This window comes from Aquarana catesbeiana, linkage group LG10, assembly GCF_042186555.1.
Source record: "Aquarana catesbeiana isolate 2022-GZ linkage group LG10, ASM4218655v1, whole genome shotgun sequence".
NCBI classification, from domain to species: Eukaryota; Metazoa; Chordata; class Amphibia; order Anura; family Ranidae; genus Aquarana; species Aquarana catesbeiana.
This window is the reverse complement of record NC_133333.1, coordinates 129,833,592-129,858,593: the sequence shown is the minus strand read 5'-3', so window position 1 is coordinate 129,858,593 and position 25,002 is coordinate 129,833,592. Positions and strand designations below refer to the sequence as shown.

General features: G+C 44.6%; 1 protein-coding gene across 9 annotated transcripts in view; it reads left to right on the top strand.

The window, feature by feature from the left end:
- Positions 1 to 6,585: 6,585 nt before the first annotated feature.
- The window catches only part of LOC141110891 (epsin-1-like), a 157,599-nt gene continuing 139,182 nt past the window's right edge, over positions 6,586 to 25,002 (top strand). For 2 of the 9 annotated variants that reach the window (XM_073602645.1, XM_073602643.1), the window contains exon 1: positions 6,586 to 6,805. The gene's annotated coding sequence lies outside the window, so the exon portion shown is untranslated. The remainder of the gene's footprint in view (positions 6,806 to 25,002) is intronic. The other 7 variants (XM_073602644.1, XM_073602642.1, XM_073602651.1 and 4 more) reach the window with 5 other exon arrangements.

Sequence of the window (25,002 nt, the reverse complement as noted above, 5' to 3'; positions counted from 1 at the left end):
TTTATGAATGGAGAGGAGCCGCTGTCTTCTCTCCATTCATTCTCAGTGCAGCTGAGGCTGCAGAGAAAGGGACTGGGGAATCTCTATCCTCTGTCTCTTTCTCTGTCTCAAGGGGGAGATATCAGAGGTCTGTTAAGACCCCTGATATCTCACCAAAGCCCCCCAACGGGGCTGATTAAAAAAACCCAAAAAAAAACAAAAAAAAAAACATATAAAGAATAAAAAAAATATTATTGTAAAAAAAAAAAATTGTAAAAAAAAAAAAAAAAACGCACACACATACACCGTTCACCCCCCCCCCCCCCCCCAAAAAAAAAAGAAAACACTGTTAAAAAAAACAAAACAAAAAAAAACACTGTCACGTGACATTAAAAAAAAAGTATCGGTAATCGGTATCGGCGAGTACTTGAAAAAAAGTATTGGTACTTGTACTCGGTCCTAAAAAAGTGGTATCGGGACAACCCTAACTTATACCAATTTGTATGATGTATTCATTTATGTTTTATAGCACCAAAACCTTTACCAGAATCCTCTGTACAAAAGGTAGCAAGAGCGTTTAGCACAGGGGCTTCCTCTAATGGTCCCTCTAGCAAAAAAGGGGTGTACAGGCAACAGTCTCTCCCTCTCAGGGTTTTTTTGTGACCTACTCACTGAAGACCTGCTTTCAGCTTCAGTTGATGCTGGCATAAAGCATCCCTCTATTAATATTGTCTTGGGCATTCCTGCAATTTTAAGGGGTGATCCTATGGCTCCTTGATGAACGAGAATCATCCGTGACTTCTTAAAGTAAGATTAAAGTCGTTTTTTTTTTTTTTAAATAACAAACATGTTATACGTACCTGCTCTGTGCAGTGGTTTTGCACAGAGCAGCCCAGATCCTCCTCCTTTCAGGTCCCTCTTTGGTGCTCCTGGCCCCTTCCTCCTGTTAAGTGCCCCCACAGCAAGCAGCTTACTAAAGGGGCAAATGAGCCAAGCAGCTGCTCTGTGTGCCCATTCAGACATAGAGCCACGGCCCAACCTTCCCGCCCTTGCCTCTCCTCATTGGCTCACTGACTTTGATTGACAGAAGCAGGAGCCAATGACGCTTTGCTGCTGTCTCAGTCAATGAGGAGGGAGAGACCCAGGCAGCCCAGTCACTTATGCAACATTGCTGGATAAAGATGGGCTCAGGTAAGTATTAGGGTGGCTACTGCACACAGAAGGCTTTTTATCTTAATGCATAGAAATCATTAAGATAAAAAAACTTCTGCCTTTACAACCACTTTAAGGCTTCTCCCAAGCCTTGGAAGGTTTGAGATCAATTCCGGGCTGGATCACTCTCCTGCTGGCAAAAGACCCTGCTACTCTCTTCTCTCAGCCTTATATACACCTCTCAGCCCCCTGCTGGCCATTCTTCTTGACAAGGGATTGGCTGAAGCTATATCCAGGGCCAGCTCAGATTCTGCCCTCTCCTTTTAACTATGTTTCCAGAAAATTCTGAAAAAAACAGGGGGAGACAGGCTAGCCTACAGCTGCTGAACTGGGAGTAGGCCAAACACAATTAAGTCTCCACTTCTAACAGCAGAGCCAAAAAACAAAATGTGCCTCACTTCTAGCACCTACACTAGGAGGGTGCTACAGGTGTAATCATATTGGTGTGCAAGTTTTATTATTACTATTACTGTTTGTAAATGACAGTAATTTTATTCCTGAGCTACATGTGGGGAAACACAGAGTGTGAGCAGCAGTACTAAATTTATGTTCTATAAAATACATGTTGGTGACTAGTAGGAGGTTCTTTTGGTATATATTTATTTTCAGAGGGCAAACTAGTCATCAGTGTTGCCTGTGGCCTCCCCGCAGCTGTTCTTTCCCTATTACTGGCTTACCATACCTTGTTCTGTGTTGTGTCTCTGTATGGAGGTGGCCATCTTAATACAGGCAGGGCTTTGCTTCCCTATGTCAGAACCTCCAGCAGCGACCAGTACAGTAGTGACATCACCAAATCTTACCCCAAATCTCCTGAAACTAGCCAGTCAGAGGCAGCAGTACCATAGACATCACCCAGCAGATATACAGTTAGGAGTTAATACAAAATGTGTAGTTATGCTGTTAGATACATATACTGTATAAACTAGCTGGTAATATAAAGCAATAAGACATTTTCTAAGTCATTTACAGTCATTTTAACAAGGGTTTTGCTTTAACATTATTACATCAAAGCCCTATTATGCAAACTTTCCTATTTCTTCCTGTAAATATTGGTAGAGCAGGTTGTTTGAGTTTTAATGATTTTTGTCATTAATCCTCTTTAAGAAAAAGAAGCAGTGACCAACAGAGGAAGAGGCGTGAAACTCCTGAATGGTTTGCAGATAAGTCTAGCAATGTTTGAACATTTAAATCATTTTCACTGTTTAATGGTTCTCAATGTATTTATGGAAATATGGGTAATTGCATACATTGTGTTCATAGTCTGATGTCCTCCGGATAATTAGTGTGATTGTAAAGGATGTTATTATTTTTTTTTTTTAACCTCTTGGTGCTGGTTGCACGCAAATATGCAGCCTCTTGGCCGGCCAAGCAGCCGCATATTTGCGTGCATTAGTACAAAAACAGCTGTGCCGAGCTTGCACTAATATGCTGTACTCATGGACACTGATTGGCAATGATGGGGATGCAGTTGAACTGATAATCAGGGCACTGATCATCACGGCGGTCACATAATCATAAACCCCACCTCCCAGCATCCTAAACCCCTTAAAGGAACAGGGAGTGCGTGTCAGACCTAGCTTTTATGCATTTCGCGTTCCAGCACGCGTCATCAGGATGTGTGTTGGTCTATCACAGTGATGGCGAACCTTGGCACTCCAGATGTTTTGGAACTACATTTCTCATGATGCTCAGCTACACTGCAGAGTGCATGAGCATCATGGAAAATGTAGCTCCAAAACCTCTGGGGTGCCAAGGTTCGCCATCACTGGTCTATCACATAAAATACCAATAAAATACATTTATGTTTTTGGTTGTAACATGACAAAATATGGAAAATTTCAAGGGGTATGAATTCTTTTTCAAGGCACTGTCATAGTTGCCAACAGTCTCGATTTTCCTGGGACAATCCCGATTTTGTGACCCTCGTCCCGATCGGAGGCTGTCCCGAATCGGGATTTTGCCCAGGGATATTGGGAATGTTTGCATTTTAATTTTTTCGGCAGCTGGCTTCAGCAAAATGGCCGCTGGCGCCGCCGCTATATCTTTCCCCTTGTGTTCAGTGAAGGAAGGGGGCTCGATCCGTGCAGCCAATGAATTGGCTTCTCTCTTCACACTGAAGCCGGGGTTAGCTGCATCGGCCCCTCCCCTCTCCACTGAACACACGGCGCCGGCGGCCGCTCATGCCATGTTCCTTCTGCTGTAATGCATGGACATGTGCTGTGAGGGGGTCTGCACTGAGGGGACTGCACTGAGGGGGGTTTGCACCGAGGGGGTCTGCACTGAGGGGGGTCTGCACTGAGGGGGTCTGCACTGATGGAGGGGGGTCTGCACTGAGGGGGGTCTGCACTGAGGGGGTCTGCACTGATGGAGGAGGGTCTGCACTGAGGGGGTCTGCACTGAGGGGGTCTGCACTGATGGAGGGGGGTCTGCACTGAGGGGGTCTGCACTGATGGAGGGGGGTCTGCACTGATGGGGTCTGCACTGAGAGGATCTGCACTGAGGGGGGTCTACACTGAGGGGGGTCTGCACTGATGGAGGGGGGTCTGCACTGAGGGGGTCTGCACTGATGGAGGGGGGTCTATACTGATAGATGGGGGGACCACACTGAAGGGGGTCTGTATTGAAGGAGAGGGGTCTGTACTGAGGGGGTCTATACTGATGAGGGGGGTCTACACTGAGGGGGTCTAAACTGATGGAGGGGTCTGTACTTAGTGGGGGGTCTGTACTGAGGGAGGAGAAACTATACTGCTGGAGGGACGGTCTGTACTCAGTGGGGGGGGTCTTTACTGAGGGAAGGGTGTCTGTACTGAAGGGAGACATAGTTGGTGGAGGGGGGGTGACACCAATTTTTTTCCGCACCGGGTGACACCAGCTGTAGTGACGCCACTGGCTCTTGTCTCTGCAGCAATTTAACTTTAATGTACAGGAGGGGGGTTAACTATATACAGGAGGAGGGGGGTAACTATATACAGGAGGAGGGGGGGTTACGTATATACAGGAGGGGTGGTTAGCTATATACAGGAGGGGGAGGGTTAACTATATACAGGAGGGGGAGGGTTAACTATATACAGGAGAGGGGTTAACTATATACAGGAGGGGGGAGGGTTAACTATATACAGGAGGGGGGTTAACTATTTACAGGAGGGGGTTAACTATGTACAGGGGGGGAACTATGTACAGGGGGCACCTGATGCAAGGAGGGACTCTGCCGGGGGCACCTGATACGAGGACAGACTCTGCTGGGGACACCTGATACAAGGACAGACTCTGTTGGGGACAGCTGATGCAAGGACGGACTCTGCTGGGGGCACCTGATGCAAGGAGGGACTCTGCCGGGGGGCACCTGATACGAGGACAGACTCTGCTGGGGACACCTGATACGAGGACAGACTCTGCTGGGGACACCTGATACAAGGACAGACTCTGCTGGGGGCACCTGATGCAAGGACGGACTCTGCTGGGGGCACCTTATGCAAGGACAGACTCTGCTGGGGACACCTGATGCAAGGTCAGACTCTGCTGGGGACACCTGATGCAAAGATGGACTCTGCTGGGGACACCTGATGCAAGGACAGACTCTGCTGAGGGCACCTGATGCAAGGAAGGACTCTGCTGATGGCAGGCGACGTGGCTAGTGACACGCTCAGGGATCCCACTGATTCGGCATTATGGTGAGTTGAATGATTTAATTTTATATTACAATATTACAATATATTATAATATTACAAATATTCATCTCAGACTCTAACCACACCCCCTTTGAACCACGCCAATTTAAGCCACGCCCACTATTCACATAAACCACACCCATTTTCCTATTTTAATTGCTATGCCACACCTACAAACGCATGCCCCACCCCCTAATTATTATACAGCTCCGCCTACAGCCAAAAAAGTGTCCCACAATTTTTTTTTTGCAATGTTGGCAACTACTGTATGCACTGTAACTAGCCCTGTAAAGAAGAAATTAGTATACATTCCTTTTTAAAGCTGATCCGATCCGGTCTCCAGCAGTGGAAGCTCTGCAGAGGACACAGCCGACAACGGCTGTGAAATGAATGGGGAGTGACGTCACCCATAGACTTACAAGGGGCTTCCCTTGTCAGCTGCCTCCTCTGCACCCGCCTCCACAGCGAAGCCGCGGCTGACAGCTCAGTGTGGGATCGGATCGGCTTCAAAAAAGGTATGTATACTGATTTCTTCTTTAAAGGGCTAGATGGGTTAGTGTTAAATCGTGGATGTCTGTAGATGCAGGGATTTTAGTTTTAGGGTGGACTTCTACTTTAAATACCACCAAAAGCAGGCTCTATCTATCTAAAAAAATAATGCTAAAAATTTAATTTGGGTACAGTGTTGCATGACTACGCAATTGTCATTCAAAGTGTGACAGCACTAAAAGCTGAATATTGGCCTGGGCAGGAAGGGGGGAAAAGTGCCCAGTAAGCAAGTGGTTAAATAGGCCATGTCAGATCTTCTAAAGTGCATGTTTCGCTGAAGATCTGGTGCAGATTGTTATTGTTCAATGGATGGCTGCTCCAGATCTCCCTTGGTGCAGAAATGAGATCAGGCAAGAGCTCCCTGGAAGGCACTGCTGATGGGGCACTGGTGAAGATACATCACCAGAGCCTTCCAGGGAAACCAGAAAGTAGAAGAACACAATGTAAGTATATAAAACAGTATTTGATAGTACAAATGACTTGAATGTAGGGTTCCTACCTGTCTGGGATACACCTAGACAGTCCGGGTTTCAGTCCACCTGAAACCCGGTCATATTGTTCAGACAGGAATGTGGCTGGGAACAGGGCTTGGCAGGGGGGTGAGGGGGCACTATGTGTGCCACATTACTATTAAGTGCCCAAAGGTGTCCCAGGTCTGTTACAATCTTATAGTGTATACAAAAACAAAATGTTTTTACTGTGCACCGCTAAAGTGTTGGGGTTTGGCTTGAAGAAAAAAGTGACAACCTTATTGAATGATGTTTATGGATGAACACACACAAGTGGATTTTTGTGATGGGGTAGAGGCCTGCTTTTATTGTCATTACAAGAAGCCTGAGAAAATGTGTTTATTTTGTGGCGTGTAAAATGACATGACACTTTATTACTCCAATTTTGTTTACATCTCAAATTGTTTATTGCATGCTTTCTTTTTTGGGACATTACATCAAACTTTGGGGTGTTCCTCCCCTATATCTCAGTTCTGTGCCTCCGGGCCCTCTCACATCGGGCTCTGGAATCATCTACAAAGGGGCCAAAATCATCCGCAATGATTTCCACACAACTCCGCCCCCTGGGGGAGGGGGTCACATCCCCGCAGTGTGCACGGCACACGTTGTCAATAAAGATTTGTACAAAGTGGGTGCGGCTGTACGTGTCTTTACCATAAGGGCGGAAGTGGCGACACCGTGTGTCCCTGTGCCAGTAATCCATCTCCTTCCCCTGCTTCTCCATCCGGGGGTGAAAGGGCGTAGGCTCCGGGGCGTCTTCTGATGGTTGCTGGCCGTGTAACGGGGACGGCGGAGGGGAGGCCGTACAGCTGACGTCTGGGCGTTCTCTCTATTGCCGAGAGCCATCCTCCACCCGGAGAGCGGCGGCACCGGACGGGCAGCTGTCAGGTACATGACGGGGAGGTGCAGGCTGAGATCTGCCAATCATTGCTCCATACATGGCTTCCATCACCGGGCCTGTGTGTGTGGGCATGTGTTGCCAGGCACCGGACATCTCCACCGGAATACCACTGCCTGGCCCATTGCAGTCATTGTACCACACAGAGAATAGATCATATACATCCTCCATGTGCCAGTCATTCCTCCATGCAGATGATGGTGTGTGCCAGTCATTCCTCCATGCAGATGATGGTATGTGCCAGTCATTCCTCCATGCGGGTGATGGTGTGCGCCAGTCATTCCTCCATGCGGGTGATGGTGGTGTGCCAGTCATTCCTCCATGCGGGTGATGGTGGTGTGCCAGTCATTCCTCCATGCGGGTGATGGTGGTGTGCCAGTCATTCCTCCATGCGGGTGATGGTGGTGTGCCAGTCATTCCTCCATGCGGGTGATTGTGGTGTGCCAGTCATTCCTCCATGCGGGTGATTGTGGTGTGCCAGTCATTCCTCCATGCGGGTGATGGTGGTGTGCCAGTCATTCCTCCATGCGGGTGATTGTGGTGTGCCAGTCATTCCTCCATGCGGGTGATGGTGGTGTGCCAGTCATTCCTCCATGCGGGTGATGGTGGTGTGCCAGTCATTCCTCCATGCGGGTGATGGTGGTGTGCCAGTCATTCCTCCATGCGGGTGATGGTGGTGTGCCAGTCATTCCTCCATGCGGATGATGGTGCGTGCCAGTCATTCCTCCATGCGGATGATGGTGCATGCCAGTCATTCCTTCATGCGGATGATGGTGCTTGCTGTGCCAGTCATTCCTCCATGCGGATGATGGTGCGTGCCAGTCATTCCTCCATGCGGATGATGGTGGTGTGCCAGTCATTCCTTCATGCGGATGATGGTGGTGTGCCAGTCATTCCTCCATGCAGATGATGGTGGTGTGCCAGTCATTCCTCCATGCAGATGATGGTGCGTGCCAGTAATTCCTCCATGCGGGTGATGGTGCGTGCCAGTCATTCCTCCATGCGGGTGATGGTGCGTGCCAGTCATTCCTCCATGCGGATGATGGTGCGTGCCAGTCATTCCTCCATGCGGATGATGGTGCGTGCCAGTCATTCCTCCATGCGGATGATGGTGCGTGCCAGTCATTCCTTCATGCGGATGATGGTGCTTGCTGTGCCAGTCATTCCTCCATGCGGATGATGGTGTATATGATTTGTCAGTGCTGTAATGCTCATGGTTGATGAGAACATGATTTGTAAAGGGATCCATGAAGGGAGTTTGCGGAGTGACGCCTTGAATTGCACTCAGAATGCTTTATTGGCCCAGCATGGCTTTCCCACGAGTCCCTGGCTCTTTATTAATGAGTGTGCCACCTTCTACCAGATGTGTGTTGTCTCCACATGGAGGGATGAGGACAGGGCCGTGTGACTTCTCATGTATAACAAGGACCCTTTGTACACTATAACAATCCAATATCTCCCTGGAGATTAGAGAGAATTGCAGGTCAGATGGACAGTCTCTGCTATTGTGTGCTGTAGATGTCTGCATGGAGGAAGAATTGTCTCTGAAATCTGCTGGAAAATTATCTTCATTTAAATACGTATTTATAAATTGTTTAAAGTGTGACCATATATAATAATTAAATGTGTCATTTTACGAAGCAATTTTAAGTAATTACCTTTGACTTAATATCCACCTGTTGTATATATTGGCAAAGGAATGACTAGGACTGGGAAGCGATCACGTTTTCCACTTGTAGGCTTGCTGATAGGAGAAGAAAGCAGAGTGAGCAGACAGAGAACTCCTCCTTCACTAAAAGACATTTATGGGCGGCACAGTGGTGTAGTGGGTAGCACTCTCGCCTAGCAGTAAGAAGGGTCGCTGGTTCAAATCCTGACCACGACACTACCTGCCTGGAATTTGCATGTTCTCCCTGTGCCTGCGTGGGTTTCTCCGGGTACTCCGGTTTCCTTCCACACTCCAAAGACATGCAGGTAGGTTAATTAGATCCTGTTTAAATAGTCCCTAGTATGTATGAATGTGTGTTAGGGACCTTAGATTGTAAGCTCCTTGAGGGTAGGGACTGATGTGAATGTACAATGTATATGTAAAGCGCTGCGTAAATTGACGGCGCTATATAAGTACCTGAAATAAATAAAAAAAATAAATTTTCCCGATGCGCGGCTGCAGAGATCGGGAAATGTCTCCCTGACTGTGATTAGCGCAGCGCCGTGCCGACTTCCTGGCGGGCTCTGCACGTGGGGTGTGCGAACACGCCCGAGCCCATCCTTATTCACTATGCAGTCAGCAGGCTGGGCTGGATAGAGGATGCCACTGTATTCCTTGGCTGTAATGGAGTCGGCCAGCAGGGGGTCATGTTTGTTGGTAATGTGCCAAGGCCCATTCAAAGCAGCGGGTTATGCTGTGTATACAGAGCACCCCCTGGTGAGTGTTGTGTAGGGCGGTGTGATTCCATGTTACAACATATCCTACAATTTTTTTAATTTTTTTCTCTTTTTAAGCTTTTATTGAAATATCACAGGGTGACATTCCATTCAACTCTGTGGACTGCAGAATGTTCCAATTAGAGAACCTGCATTATGTATTCATTGAGAAAAATGCACGGAACCCAAAAGACAGGGAGGATCACTGTAGTAGTAGTAGCTACTAAGCGTTTTTCTGCTTCCGCAGGTATGGAATGTGCACGCTTTACCAGTGAAACAAAAAAATGACCATCCCTGGAATTTAGCTTGAGGCTTGGTTCACGCTGATGTGATGCGGAAAAACGCACAGGAACCGATGTGCTTTCCGCTTAGCAATCGCACTGTGTTCATGCCATCCGCTGTGGGTGTCAATGAAACCTTAAGGACACCCCAAAATCAGGTAGCAGAATGCAGTGCGTTTGCTAGAATCGGATCACATGGGAATAAACACATGTAATCCGATTCCAGTGCGGCAAAAAAAGGTGCCTGCAGCTTATTTGGTTTGGATGCAGTCAGTGCGATTTGAGCCATACAAAATGATGGACTCAAATTGCACCACACAGAATCGCATGTGATTTTTGCACAGGAATGCAGTGCAATGTATCACGTTAGTGTGAACCCAGCCTGAATGACCCAAGCAGTGCTGGAATTGTCCTTGGCATAATTGGCCTTTCCGTGACCATCATCAGATGATTACATCCTCCTTCCTTTTTCTATTTTTTTTCTTTCCTCCTATACCTTTCAGAGGGTAGACTGTTCCCACTTCTTACACCTCCGGTCTCTATACACCTACGCCTTCAGCTGGAATATAGTCATTTCCGATAGAGACATGCTGTTGTTTTGACAGCCTCATATCTGTCATTCATTTTTCTAACTAAAGCTTATGATTTCATGGCGGTGCTACCTACATAAATCGCAGTGTAAATACTGTTTAGGTATATGATGCTGCATAAAAAATGTGCGAACAATCAGCTGCACTATGGGGTTCATTTACGAAAACTGGAGGGTGAAAATAATGGTGCGGCTGTGCGTGGTAGCCAATCGGTTTCTAACGCCAGCTTGTTCAATTAAAGCGGAAGTAAACCCATAGATTTAAGTTTCAAAAATACGTTACATTTCCAGCACATGCTGGGAATGTAACACTCCCATTAGTTGTGCTCTCAACCAAACTGTCAAACCATCCAATGGCTGGTGTCATAACTGATCACATGTTCAGCATCATGGCAGTTGATGATTAAACAGAGGCCAAGATGGCAGCTTCCTTGGTTGAAAACTATAGGAGGGTTTACTTCCACTTTAAGACTACTTTCACACTGGGGCGGGGTGCGTTGGCAGTAAAGCGCTACTAGTTTTAGTGATTCTTTTTGGCCGCTATTGGGGAGTTTTTAACCCCTGCTAGCAGCCGAACAAAGGTTAAAAGCACCCGTGTTGCGGCGTTGCCAAAGCACTTTGCAGGCACTTCAGCAGCGCTGCCCTTTCTTTTCAATGGGCAGGGCGTTTTGGAAAAGGTGTATACACCACTCCCAAACTGCCCCAAAGATGCTGCTTGCAGGACTTTTTTTTTTTTTACACCGCCCCAGAGTGAAAGCAGTGGGGCTCCCACACTGGGGAGGCATGAGAGGCGCTTTTCAGGTGTTATTTTTAGCGCTAAAACCCCTGAAAAGCACCTCAGTGTGAAAGGGGTCCAAGCTTTGACAATAAGCCCCTGTTCACACCAAATCTGACTTTGAAATTGTCTAACTTCACTTGAAACCACATAATTTCAAAGCTTCATGTCAGTGCGACTTCAGGTGTGACTAGGTGGACATCTGTGCGACTTCATGCACAGATGTCTATGCAAGTCGCTCCTGGAATCGCCAATAATAGTGGAGGAATTTTTTTTTTTTTTTCAAATCAGTTTGACACCTCAAAATCAGCGTCACACCAATTTTCAAACAGTTCTGTTGCCGACAGTAGAGTGTGATTTGGACCCGTCAAATCACATGACAAGTCGCACCGGTGTAAACACGGGCTAAAACCTGATTGGTTTCTATGCAGAGCTGCAGCAGATTTTGCACTCTCCGGTTTTAGTAAATCGCCCTCCCCCTGTATATGTTATCTACTTCTACTGCCATAGCTGTTGTCCAACCTCACATGGACTAGACCTACAATGCATCTACATGTTTTATATTCTTCGGTTACTTGGTGTTTTCTCTCCTTGTCTCATGTCCCTGATCATCATTAAGGAGTAACCTTGTTTTTTAGATGAATATTTGAGCATCCTTTGTGTATGACGTTTGCTTTCGGCTCATGATTGGAGCATGGAATGACCATGCTGTGAATGTGCAGGTTCCAGTAACACTCCTTCATCAATGTTCTTCTCATTTGTAAGTGATTTTCAGTAGTGCCTGCAGATCCTGTGTGTTGCAATGCATTGCTCAGCAGAAAAGGCTGCACAGGAAGCTGCAGCTGTACAGAACATTACTTTTGGTCACAACTGATGGCTAGGGGCTTGTAAATGTAGGCGTACTCCTGACTCTGGATGCAGAATTTTTTTTTTTTTTTTTTTTTTTTTTATGATCCCCCTGGGATTTCATTTACAAACACTAATTTGTACAGGAAGATGTAATTCTTTCAGATATCCAGATGCCTGAACCCAGATGTAACTCGGAATATATCATGAGTCTGTTACTGTCTGTGGGCCTACAATTGCAGTGGTGTCATAGAAGCTGTTATCACTGTGAGCTTTGTACCTGTAGTGATCACTGCAGAGCACAAAATGCTGCATTCCTTTGGCTTGCATAAAGTGTATCACGCTAACCTTGAATGATGCTTTGTGTCCGTTTTCTAAGTGATGATCTGTCTGTTCTGTATGGTGTGTAGGTGGTTGAGCTATACGTGGATTTATGATTGTAAAATGTGTTTTGAATTTTCACTTTAACACAAAAACTTTTAAGGGCCTGTTCACACTAAAACGCACGCATAGTCACAATGCATGGCAATACCCCTGCTGTGCCTTCCATTTTATACTAGAGCACAATAAAGCATGCAGCGCATCACAACACACATGCACCATGCGGGTATTTTTTTTTAAATTTTTTCCACTTTTGTGGTATTTAGGTAACATGTTCGTTATGAGTTACCAAAGAGCCCTTTCACACTGACAGCGCGGCTGCGTTAGCTGTAAATCGCTGCTAGTTTTAGCAGTGCCATACCGTCGTTTTAGAGGCGCTTTTTGGCCGCTAGCGGGGCACTTTTAACCCCCGCTAGCGGCCGAATAAAGGGTTAAAAGCGCCGCTGCCGAGGTGGCCCTGCCCATTTATTTTAACGGGCAGGGGCGCTTTAGAAGTGGTGTATACACCGCTCCTAAAGTGCTCCAAAGATGCTGCTTGCAGGACTTCAATGTTTTTAACGTCCTGCCAGCGTAGCGCCCCAGTGTGAAAGCACTCAGGCTTTCACACTGGGGCCGCAGGGGAGGCATTTTTTAGGCACTTTACAGGTGCTATTTTTAGCCCTCAAGCGCCTGAAAAATGCCTCCAGTATAAAAGGGGTCTAAATGAAACAGTTAATGGCTCCATTCACACCTAGGCGCTTTGAATTGCCGTCATTCCAAATCACGGCATGCGTTTGCGATTCTGTTGCTAATAGCACCCCAATTGCAGTGATACATCAGGCTACAATCGCAACGCGCGAAGCTTGTCACTCAAAAGGGAGCAGGAGCTTCTTTTGAGCGACAGTGTCGGCGTGATTGCAGCACGGTTTATCGTGGCAATCGCACAGTGATTTTGGTGCCATTCAGAAGAAATGGCATCACAAACTCGTCCCATGTTTTGCTGCGATTTGGATCCGCGGCAATTCTGCCCATGATTCCAATTGCCTAGGTGTGAATGGAGCCTAAAGCATGCCATAACATACCTAAATGCCACACACTTTAAAGCATGCCATAACGTGTTAACCCCCCCCCCCACACACACACACACAATGAATCACTTTAGTGTGTGTAGGTCCTAAAGTGACTTTGTAGCTAGAATAAAACTTGGGAATAGGGGGCAAAAGGGGTTACAAGCTGCCCATTCCATGTGCACTAATGTCCCCCATACCATCGAAGATGCAGGCTTTTGAACTGAGTGCTGATAACAACTCAGAAGCTCCCTCTCCTCTGTAGTCTAGAGGACACGACGCCCTTGGCTGCCAAAACGAATGTAAAATTTTCAATTTGTCTGACCTCAGAACAGTTTTCCACTTTGCAACAGACCATTTAAGGCCTCGTATACACTGCTGCTTCTAAACGTGAGTTTAGGTGCTTTTGGGGTGGTGGTGTTGTGGGGTTTTTTTTTTTTTTTTTTTTTTTTTTTTTTTTTGCGCCGAAGCCCCTGAACTCCACTCAATAAAAGCCTATGTGTCCATGTACACATAGGCTTTTATCAGAGTTTAGGAGCAGTTAAACATCCCCCTCCTGAACGCAGAACAATCTCGTTCAGGTTGCGGCAAAAACGTGGTACCACTTTTTTGCTGTGTTACGTTTGGGGGGGGGCCAGGGTACATGTAGCCTAAAAGAGCTTTGGCCCAGAGAAGACCAACATTTTCTGGATAGTGTTCAGATATGGCTTTTTATTTGCATGATGGAGCTTTATTTTGCATTTTTGGATGGCATGGCGAATTGTGTTCTGATTTTTGGAAGTCTTCCTGACCCCATGCAGTGATGTCCATCACAGAACCATGCCTGTTTTTAATGCAGTGTCGTCTGAGGGCCCAAAGATCATGGGAATTCAGTATTGCATTTTTGGCTTTGTCCCTTGCACAGAGATTTCTCCAGGTTCTCAGAATCTTTTGATATTATATACTGTAGTAGTCTTTGCAGTTTTGTACGTTGAGGAACCTTATTTTGAAACTTTTTGATGCAGCTTTTCACAAACAGGTGAACCTCTGCCCATCTGTGCTTCTGAGACACTCTGACTCTCTAAGATGCCCTTTATATATTCAAACATGTTACTAACTTGTTGACAATCAATCTAATTGACTGCAAATTGTTCTTCCAGCTTCCTTTGTTAATACCAATTTCCTTTGCCAGCTTTTATTTGCCCTGCCCCAAGATATGCTGCTGCCGCCATAAATTTTGAAAGAATTTTGAAAAAGAATAAAAATATATATAAAATTAATTTGTGTATGTCGTTACATGACGAAGTATGGTAATTGTTCAAACTATCAGAGCACTGAAAACAGAAAAATGGCCTGGTAATGAAGGGGTATTACAGACTGGTACGCAAGTGGTTTAGTGATTTGTAAGGGTATTTAAATTTTTTTTAAATAACAAACATATCATACTTACCTCCACTGTGCAGCTCATTTTGCACAGAGTGGCCCCGAACCTGCTCTTCTGGGGTCCCACGGCGGCTCCTCTCCACATCTGATAACCCCTTTGGAGAAGCGCTTGCCCGAGGCGGTTACCTTGCGGGTGCTCTCCTGAGTCCAGCATTCGTGTCCATAGCCGCTAAATGCCAGCTTGGCCCCGCCCACGTCATTGGATTTGATTAACAGCAGCAGGAGCCAATGGCTGCGCTGCTATCAATCTATCCAATCAAGAGCCAGGAGCCATACGGAGAGGGAGACAGTGCGTCCCCGCCGACTGAATGAAGGGGTTCAGGTAAGTAAGACGGGGGGGGGGAGTGTGACTGACAGGTGTTTTTTCACCTTAATGCATAGGATGCATTAAGGTGAAAAAACATGAACCTTTACAACCCCTTTAACGACCATGAGAACCCTATAGAGAGAGAGATCTCCTATTATGAGAGATTCTGTCATTTATCCATCTCTCCTCCATTCACAGCAGGGTAGATAAAAATCAATTACATTTTCTTTTCTTTTTTTTTTTTTTTTTTTCTGATTTATTTTAATAATTAAAAAAAAACAGATATACAGGCAGGCTTAACAGAACATGCATACGGGGGCTCTCAGAACATCACTGCTCTGTTAACATTAATGACAGACTGCATCATGTTTTTATTTGCATTCTTGTTCCATAGCAAGGTACCGGTATGTCTTTTTTAAAAACCTTGTTTCACTTTTAAACTCGTTTCAGAGTTTCACCTCCTTCATCTGCTGCCAAATAATTGATTTATTTCAATAACTGCTAGCTAATAGCTGTGTAATGATTAGAAAATCTCTTTACATTTACTCAGGAAGCATGGTTTCCTGCATTTCCTGTCACTTACTTCCCCAGTAGCTAATGCTTATGAAGTTGCCCATAATAGGGAATCTGTTCTAGTGCAGTGTAATATTCACCTTCTAATACAAGTATAAGTAAGGTATGTGTGTGTGTTCGTGTAATTTACCATATTTTCACCCCATATAATGACGATTTGACGCTTGTATAGAAGGTAGAGTGGGGGCTTCACTTGACGCCCTTTTATATATTTAAAAAAAAAAGTGGAGCATGGTTAGTCACGTTCACGTTTGGACCATCTTATGCCCATATTTAGGATTCCCAACCCCTCAAGTCGCAGTTGCATTTTAAAGTCGGCAGTCATCTATGAATAGATAAACTAAGGTTGCACTGATAACTTTTTTTTTTTTTTTTTTTTTTTTTTTTTTTTTTTTTTTTTAACCTTTCCGGTGCAATGCGAGCCCATACAAAATAATAAGTGGGCTTTAATCGCACACAATTTGAACAGGAATACAGTGGAATTCCTGCCCAAATCGCTTGCAGACTGAAGTCACTATGACAAGCCTGGGTTCACACTGGAGCGGTGGGGGAAACTATGCGATTCGGACAGGAATCGCACCACATTCCTGTTCAAATCGCATGCAATTTTCTGCAGTGCGATTTGAGCTCATTTGTTCTATATGTGCTCAAATCGCACCACAAGGGTATCGGTTTTAGGTATCGGAGCATTTGAATTTGTAGAAGGAGTCTGAGTGCTATATATCCCTCCTCCATCAGTTTCTTCATCGGCTCATTTACGGGTCTCCCCGCCCCCCCCCCCCCCCCCCCCCCATACTTTCATTATTGCATTTACATTTTCACATTCATTCAGGGTATGCCCTCTTTTAGGTATACTGACCAGCTAGGCCAAGGCACACTTCAGGTCTTGGTTCTTAGAGTTATGACATTTCTAGGTGATGACTCTGACTACAAATCTAAATTGCAGAATACTCTCCCAGCCATTGCCTTTTACAAACCATGCCATCTGACCATATAGCAACCAGTGCTTGGCAAAGTATTACTTATGGATAATCAGGAGTCAGTATAGGAGAATTTGCACAGACCTTCCATATACAAAAAAAACCCATCATTTTGTATTTTACATTTTAAAATGCCTTTCCAGTGGTTATCATGTGTTAAGTTAATCGGATTCCATGCCAATGTTAGAGATGCAACAAGGTGGGAAGATGGCTCATTTGGCTGTACTTCACCTGTGGATCACAGGAATGCAGTTTGTTCTGCACTCCTGTGATCCGTTTTCAGCTGACAGTGGACTGAAGCCCGCTGTCGGCTGACGTTGGAGCCGGTCCAGGCTCGGGCAAGATCGCAACAATCAAGTTGGGATCCGCCCAACTCGGCTTTTCAGTGAGCCGCTGCTCCCACCGCCCCGCAGCTCAGCGCTCCAGTGAGCACGAGGGGGGAGGAGGAGGAGTGAGGACTGTGGGGGAAGTGAAGACTGTGGGCTGGAAAAAAATCTTGTATCTGACCATAGTTTGGAGACCTCTGGTTTATTGGAAGGTCTTGGGAGGGTTTGCAATGCTGGATTTAGCGGTCTCCTGCACCTTGAAACTGGAGCTGTAAAGGACCTGGATGGGGGAACTTTAAGTATATCCTGCTTCACTAGATGAAGGGGGGGGGGATATAAAATCCAGATGGGTTAGATGGGGGGGTGGGAGTGTTTGGGTTTCAATAGCATGCAAAAAAAAAACCTGTATATTAGAATATTTCAAGAATAGCCATGGAAAGTTGGTGCTCTGCATAACTTTACTGTAACTAATACATAACCTGATCCCTTGTAAGGTGCTTACACTGCATTCATGTGCTGCAGCCAATTTCCAAGAACTTGTACATTGTGTACTAGCCATTGATTGTTGTGAACATGGCCATGTCTTTACTTTGTGTTACATTGAATGTCCCCCATAGAGCTGTCGTTACCTTGCATACACATACTGTACACGTCTGCTCCTGCTATCCCAACATACATTCATTTATGACTACTTGGTCTTATCTAATCTTGCTGAACTTTGTCCTGTCAGCTACAGACCTTCACAGGATAAAGTTTGTGGAGAAATTGTAATTGATCTGTTTTACATAGTAAACACATAAGACCTACTAATCTATTACTGTGTAAAACATTTTGCAGTGTCGTATGATATCCAGTGTCCAGTGAAGATAGGCTGGCCATACTTTTTTTTTTTTTTACCAGCGGGTTGAACAAAAAATTGATCTGATTTTTATTTTTTTTGTTCCCGCAGCACTATTGTATTCAATGGCTATAGCCAGCAGCGCTGATCGTTCGGGAACAACCCAACAGGCTGATTGTACGCTGGTAGACTGACTTATGTACTACCAGCTAGCCCATGCATGGAACAAAATTCAGCCGGTTCCTGCTGAACATCTGAATTTTGATCCATGTATGGCCAGCTTAACTGACTTGTGTTAAAATTAACAGTATTTTCTGCATTGCTTGAGCACTTCCTACCGGTCACTTCTACCTCTTTCCTGTCCAGGCCATTTTCCAGCTTTCAGCACTGTCGCACTTACAATGACAATTGCGCGGTCTTGCAACGGTGTACAAACAAAAACAAAAATACCTTGCGCTAACTCTAAAACGTATTAATCTAAAACATGTAAGCCGCTGACACTGCAAATAGAGATTTTGCTGAAAACTGTAAGTATATAAAGTGGGTGCAGCGCTATAAATACAAAGTGATTCAAGAAAAAAGTGAACAATTATGAATAGTATTGTATAAACCATAAGTGTCCATCATGACTAAATCAATTATTCATGAAGGATTGAAGGATCGCCAGTGGAGGAAGACTCGGGAGCACGAGCATGAGTCAATGGATTATATGGACGTCTCTAACTTCTACACAGAAAAGACATCCCGCTGAGGCATCCCTAGGACTCCAGTGTACCGTTGGGATCTCCCCATCATCCGCCAGGGGGCAACTTTTAAGCTTTTTTTACTCATACAGCATACGCTGTTTTGGGTCCCAACTGTTTGGTAAGCCTCCATTTCATACGGGTGGTGGTATCTGCACATCTTTATCTGTTGCATCAAACCCCGAGGGGTCACCAAGACTGTCTATATAATTTTATTTCCATTTTTGGATTTTCTCCTGATTGGCAAGGTTGCCACCAGACCTGTAAAGCTTATATAGCATCAACCATCTTTATGCCCAATATTCATGATCTGCTTCCATCATTCGGGGGACTATTTTTACCTTTTGTGTTCACTATACACTCACGTGGTGATTATTAGTGTTTCTCTGTTAAGATGGACTGTTTGATTTATTCATGATGGACACTTATGGTTTATACAATACTATTCATAATTGTTCACTTTTTCTTGAATCACTTTGTATTTATAGCGCTGCACCCACTTTATATACTTGCAACGGTGTACAAATATGAAATTCTATATTTATTTTTCACACAAATGGAGCTTTGTTTTGGTGGTATTTAACCACTTCAATACCAGGCACTTATACACCTTCCTGCCCAAGCCAATTTTCAGCTTTCTGCGCTGTCGCTGTTTAAATGACAATTGCGCGGTCATGCTACACTGTACCCAAACAGAATTTTTATCATTTTGTTCCCACAAATAGAGGTTTCTTTTGGTGGTATTTGATCACCTCTACGGTTTTTATTTTTTGCTAAACAAATAAAAAAAAAAGAAAAAAAACAAAAAAAAAAGAGAATTTTGAAAAAAAAAATACGTTTTTTTGTTTCTGTTATAAAATGTTGTAAATAAGTAAGTTTTCTCCTTCACTGATGGGCACTGATAAGGCAGCACCAATGAGCAGGCACTGACAGGCACCGAGGATGGGCACTGGAAGGTGGCACTGATGGGTGGCACTGATATGCAGCACTGATGGGCACTCATGGGTGGCACTGGTGGTGGGCACTGATAGGCGACGCTGATGGGCACTGAAAGGCTGCAAAGATGGGTACTTATGGGTGGCACTGATATGCGGCACTCATAGGCATCCCTGGTGGCACTGGCAGTGGTAGGCATTGTGAGTGGGCACTGGCAGCTGCCTGGGCATTGATTGGCAGCTGTCTTGGCACAAATTTGCGTTTCCTTGGTGGTCTAGGGGGGGCATACCTGGTGGCCCTGGGCGGCATGATGGTGGTCCTGGGCGGGATCCGAGGGGGGCTGCACTGATAAACAATCAACACAGCCACCGATCGGCTCTCCTCTACTTGCGTCTGTCAGAGTGTCAAACTGACACACCGCATCACTGATCGCCGCGATGCTCGCCCCCACGGGCATGCGGCGGCTGTTATCCTGAATGATGTCATATGACGCCCAGTCAGGATAACTGAACCACTGCCCAGCCGTCATTCTGCTATAGGCCGGGCGGGAAGTGGTTAATCATCACTGGGTTTATTTTTTATTTATTTATTTTTTATTTTTAGCAAAAAGACAAAATAAAAACATTTTCATAGTGTGTGTGTGTGTGTGTGTGTGTGTGTGTGTGTGTTTTTTTTTTTTTTTAATACTTTACAAAAAAGGTAACTTTTTAGCGGCACTGGTGGGCACTGAACTGATAATCGGTGCCCTGATTATCAGTGTAGATCAGGGGTAGGCAACCTGGGGCCCTCCAGCTGTTGCAGAACTACAAGTTCCATCGTGCCTCTGGGAGTAATTGTAACTGCCAGCGTTGCAATGCCTCATGGGAGATGTAGTTCCACAACAGCTGAGGGCCCAGGTTATCTACCCCTGGTGTAAATGTTTTTTTTTTTTTTTTTTTTTTTTACACAAACCGGTTAACAGCTCTTCTCACGCTGTCAGCATGAGAAAAGGAATGCCGAGCACGACGCAGCAGACGGGTGCGATCATGAGAGGACATCATGTGATGCCCTCCCGGAACGGTCCGGCTGTGTTGTAGCCATCATTGGGCTATAGCACAGTCGGCAAGTGGAAAAAGGGCTGATTCACACCAGATGCCTGCCACTGCATTTTTAATTTGCATCAAAAATACATGCACAGTGGTTTCCATGTATTCCGGTGGACCTAGTTCTTACCAGTGCAGTCAACAAAAGTAGAACATGCCGAAATATCTTTTTTTTTTTTTTTCTTTCTGTATTGAACGCAGCAAAAGGCATCAAAAACGCACCGGAACACATATGTCCTGAATTAAGATGAAGAAAAAACACACTGGAACACATCAAAAAGGCAGAAATTGTGGTTTGAACCACCCTTTAAGTTATGGGCAAAAAAAAAAAAAAGCATATGCAGTACGTATCTGTGATACATGCACATTTCCCCAACGTGTAATCCCTCTTAGGCTCCATTCAGACAAGTGCAAGCGCATTTCTGGATGCACATTGCAGGTAGGGCAGCCCGTTTGTTTCAGTGGGCTTCTCTACCCATGAGAAACTGGGGGGGGGGACGCTCCACCTTGGAGCCTCATGGTGCTGTAGTGCCGTGCGTTTGGTGCACATGTTGGGTGGAGATATGAGAGGGTACCCCATGTGTCTGCTAAAGTGTAATGAGTTTCCCTGCAGGAGCATGCACAATTTCCCCACCTGCAAACATATGAACCTATCTTTAAAGAGCCTACAAGTACAGAAAAATACCTATTGATCTACCTGAAATCCACTCCTAAATACTATAGTGAGCTTTCAACATGCATCTTTTTTGTTGACTTGGTGGTGTCAACCTGGCCACGTTTTCTCTTGCCAACCTACTTGGACCCATCTTCTCCCCTCATTTCCACAACATAAAGGTTAATTTTGCTCTTCTTTAGATAACGCATGAAGTAATCATTGGACACAGTTTCTAAAATGTTCAGTACTTAGATTTTTTTTTTTTTTTGCTCTTCTCAAACAGGACCTTACAACAAAACCCTTTCAATGTTCTATTTAACCGATTTAAAGGAGAAAATACGAGAAGTTTGTTGTTAAGGTTTATGCCTGCTATGAAGCGACTGTCATGCAAGGGAAGTTCTGTTTGTCTGCCTCCTCCACCCTCCTTTTAAGTGGTGTGTGTGTGTGGTTTATTTATTTTTTGGGGTGGAGGAGCTGGCAGGTACTTGCTTCCACTTCTGGTCGGATCACCGTGGCACCGCACAGTCCCTATGTAGTGCACACCAGCGTGTGGTATGTGAACCATGGCGTGTACCTGCTGGTGCAAAGGAGGCCCTTAGTCCTATCGTTCTAATTTGATGCATAATGATGCTGCTCAGTCTGATTTGGACATCTAGATTTTAATGGACTTGGGTAAAGCTAAATTTTCTGAAAGATATTTAAAGTATTACTAAAGGCAAAACCTTGTTTTGGATGGAAGGGAGAGGGATTAGCGCACCAGTTTTTATAGCTGCCTGTGCCAACATTAGGAAGATTCACCCTCTCAATTTGTCAAGTTTATTATTGGAAGTGAAAGAGAAAATCTTAAGTTTTTTTGGGTTGTCCTTAGAACAGTAATAGAGGGGAAATCTTTCGATGGGGACACTAGTGCCAGTGACCCTGGTGATAACCAGGGATTCTCTTAGTTTGGAGAGATATTCCCCTCCCTTCCGGTCTTGACTATGGGACAGGAAGTGAAGGGAAATCCCTCCAATGGGACTCAGATGGCAAAAAATATCTAACAGTGGTTAAGTTTTTTGCTTTAGTTCCACTTTAAAGGATGACTGTGCTTTTACACAGAATACAGTAATTTGTTTACATTCCCCCTGTACAGCAGCACACTGAGACAGAGGGGTAGTATTTGCGGCTGTTTTGGTCTTGCATGCACCTCCGTTACTTTGTTGCAGTTCCTATACCATCCACTTGATGGCTGGAGTTAGGGAGGTGACCTTTTTGTGTTGCCTAAATGCAGTAGGTAAAAGTGAGGTCAGCAGGCTGATTGTATTGTGTGGTAGGGTTGTCTGTTACACTACTGAATGGACAGCAATACAGATTCTTTGGCTTTCAAATCTGTATATCAAACTTTTAAATTGTCATTCAAATATATATTTGAAGTCAAATCTTATTATTTATTTTTATTTTTTGCAATAACATGGTTGTGGGCAGATTTCTGACAGTCACAGGCTGTGTCACGCTCCTCCAACCTGTCTTTGAATATGAGGGAGGTGAAGCCTCCACCAATCTAAGTGTAATATCCCACCCCCATTGTGTTTAGCTGGTTACTGGGCATGGAGGAGGGAGGGAGTGGGCTGGTGTGTATGCGCCCCCATGTGTGTCTCTATAGTAACGTGGGCTGCTCAGATGTGATAGGAGGAAGTGCTCAGTATAGAAACTCACTGAAAACTGAGCATGTGCAGATCTGCCAACACTGCTCTGCAAAATCCCCAACAGTGTTAGGGTCACCTTGTGTTTGGACAGGAGGTGGAGATAGAGAGCAGCAGAATCAACTAGGTTTTTTTGAAGAATACAGTAAATGAAGTTCATAGTGACCGAGTATGAACAGCACTTATTGATAGTGGGTTTAGTGACACTTTCATTTTTAATCTTTATTTTTTTCCCCTAGGTTTTCAGAGAAGATACACTTCTTCTTTTTGTTTGTTTTGTTTTTTGTCACCCCCCCCCCCCCCCCAAGTGGAGTTTGACATCTTCTGTTCACGGCCTTCTGCTTTACCAACATAAAATTATACTGTGCAAGTAAATGTTTCCCCAATTGTCAAGTAATTCATGAATTTTAGAAAGATCAGTTGGTCTCCTCCCGGCTGGACATGTTGGATGCTTTGACATTAGGATCGTAGCATGCAGCCATTCTTTATGAAGGTAAGCTTTGCCTTCCCCTGCTTGGAAAGTGTATATTCATATTTTTCCACACATGCCTTCTTATTTGAGTCCATCCATAATTGAAAATCACCTCTGAATGGATGTTGGCTGTTTGTATATCTCAGACTTCAATGGCAGGATTGGTACACTGCCACCATTACAAGGGGTAGAGGGACTTACTCTTGTCTTTGGATGGTTCAGTTATGGGGCGTTGCCATATAGTTGAGACTCTTGCAGATTATGAAGTCAGAGACATGCAGAGCAGGGAACTTTAAGTAAAGCTTGTCCCTGTGGTATAGAGGAAGTAAGTGGTTTCTTCAACCCCCTTTGAATGTTCTGGAGTTGAAATACCTTTTTGCTGTTTCTCTTAAAGTGAACATAAATGTAAAATTCTGTATAAAAATAAATAGTAAAACCCTACTTTAGAGCCAAGAACCCCCTTTCTCATATGTAGACTTCAGAGGAAAGATGACTGAATACAGCACTTGAGAAACCTAGCAGGCCTCTTCCACCACTGAATCCAAAAGGAAAAGCTACCACTCAGTGCGTGGAATTGAAGAAAGGGTGTTGTAAACGCCCTTTAGATTTCCTTCGAGCTGCTACACTGAAATTGTCAATGGTTGCACGATTCTGGATAAAATGAGAATCACGATTTTTTTTTTTTTTTTTTTTTTTTTTAGAATAAAGATCACAATCACATCTTTCACATTCTAAAAAAAAAAATTGGGCTACCTTTTTTACAGGGTGTTTAATTTAAAAAAAAAAAAAAAAAAGTGTACTTTCCCCCCAAAAATTGCATTCAAAAAGACCGCTACGCAAATATAGTGTGACATAAAACAACCGCCATTTTATTCTCTAGGGTCTCTAAGTAAATTTTCTATGTGTTGAATCGAGGGGAAAAAAAAATATATATATATATATATATATACACACACACACACACACACACACACACACACACACACACACACACACACACACACACATATATATGCGCACACACTATATTATTTTTTTTTTTTTTTTATTAATCATGCAGCTCAAATATCTAGCATTTGTGGTCACCGGCAACCTGTTGTAATAAACTGGGCCGGGGTTACACCTAGCCTCTGAGAGCCGAAGCAGGAATCTGATTCCTGCCGCTACAATTTGTACTGGCCCTAATCGCCAGTATAAATGTAGCCTTAAAGCGGAATTTCCATTCCCCCAAACACTTTCTTTTATTTTATTTTTTTTTTTTTGCGTTTGTCCAAACATGTACATTAACAACATGTCCTATGTGTTGCGCATTTACTTTCTTTAAAAGTTTTTTTCTGTGTTTTTTTTTTTTTTTGTTTTTTTTTTTTTTTACTTACAGATCTCGGAAGCAGGCAGGTTCCATTTTAGCTGAGGGCATCTGAAGCCTCCTGTCTTCATTTCTGGGATTTCTTTGCATCTGGCTACCCAGCATGCACCTCCCGATCTCACACATGCGCAGTAATGCCGCTGCACGGCTCTCCTTCATCCTGACAGGTTGCCAATGCAAAATTTTGTCAGTAGGTGATTCGCTAGGACTCCTGGGATACATGACGCAGCTTTCCCAGGAACCCTTGCAAATCGCCTAGTGACTTAATCGCCTAGGCGGGGACTACAGGAAGTGAAGTAGAAAAAAATAATCAAAAAGGTATTTACATTTAGAAAAAAGGATTTGCATTGGTAAAAGGATGCGCAAGGAGGATTTCATAGAGAGAGAGAGAGAGAGAGAGAGAGAGTACATGGGTGGAACTCCTCTTTAAGCTTTGAGTTCTCCCCAGTGTTCATGCCAGTCT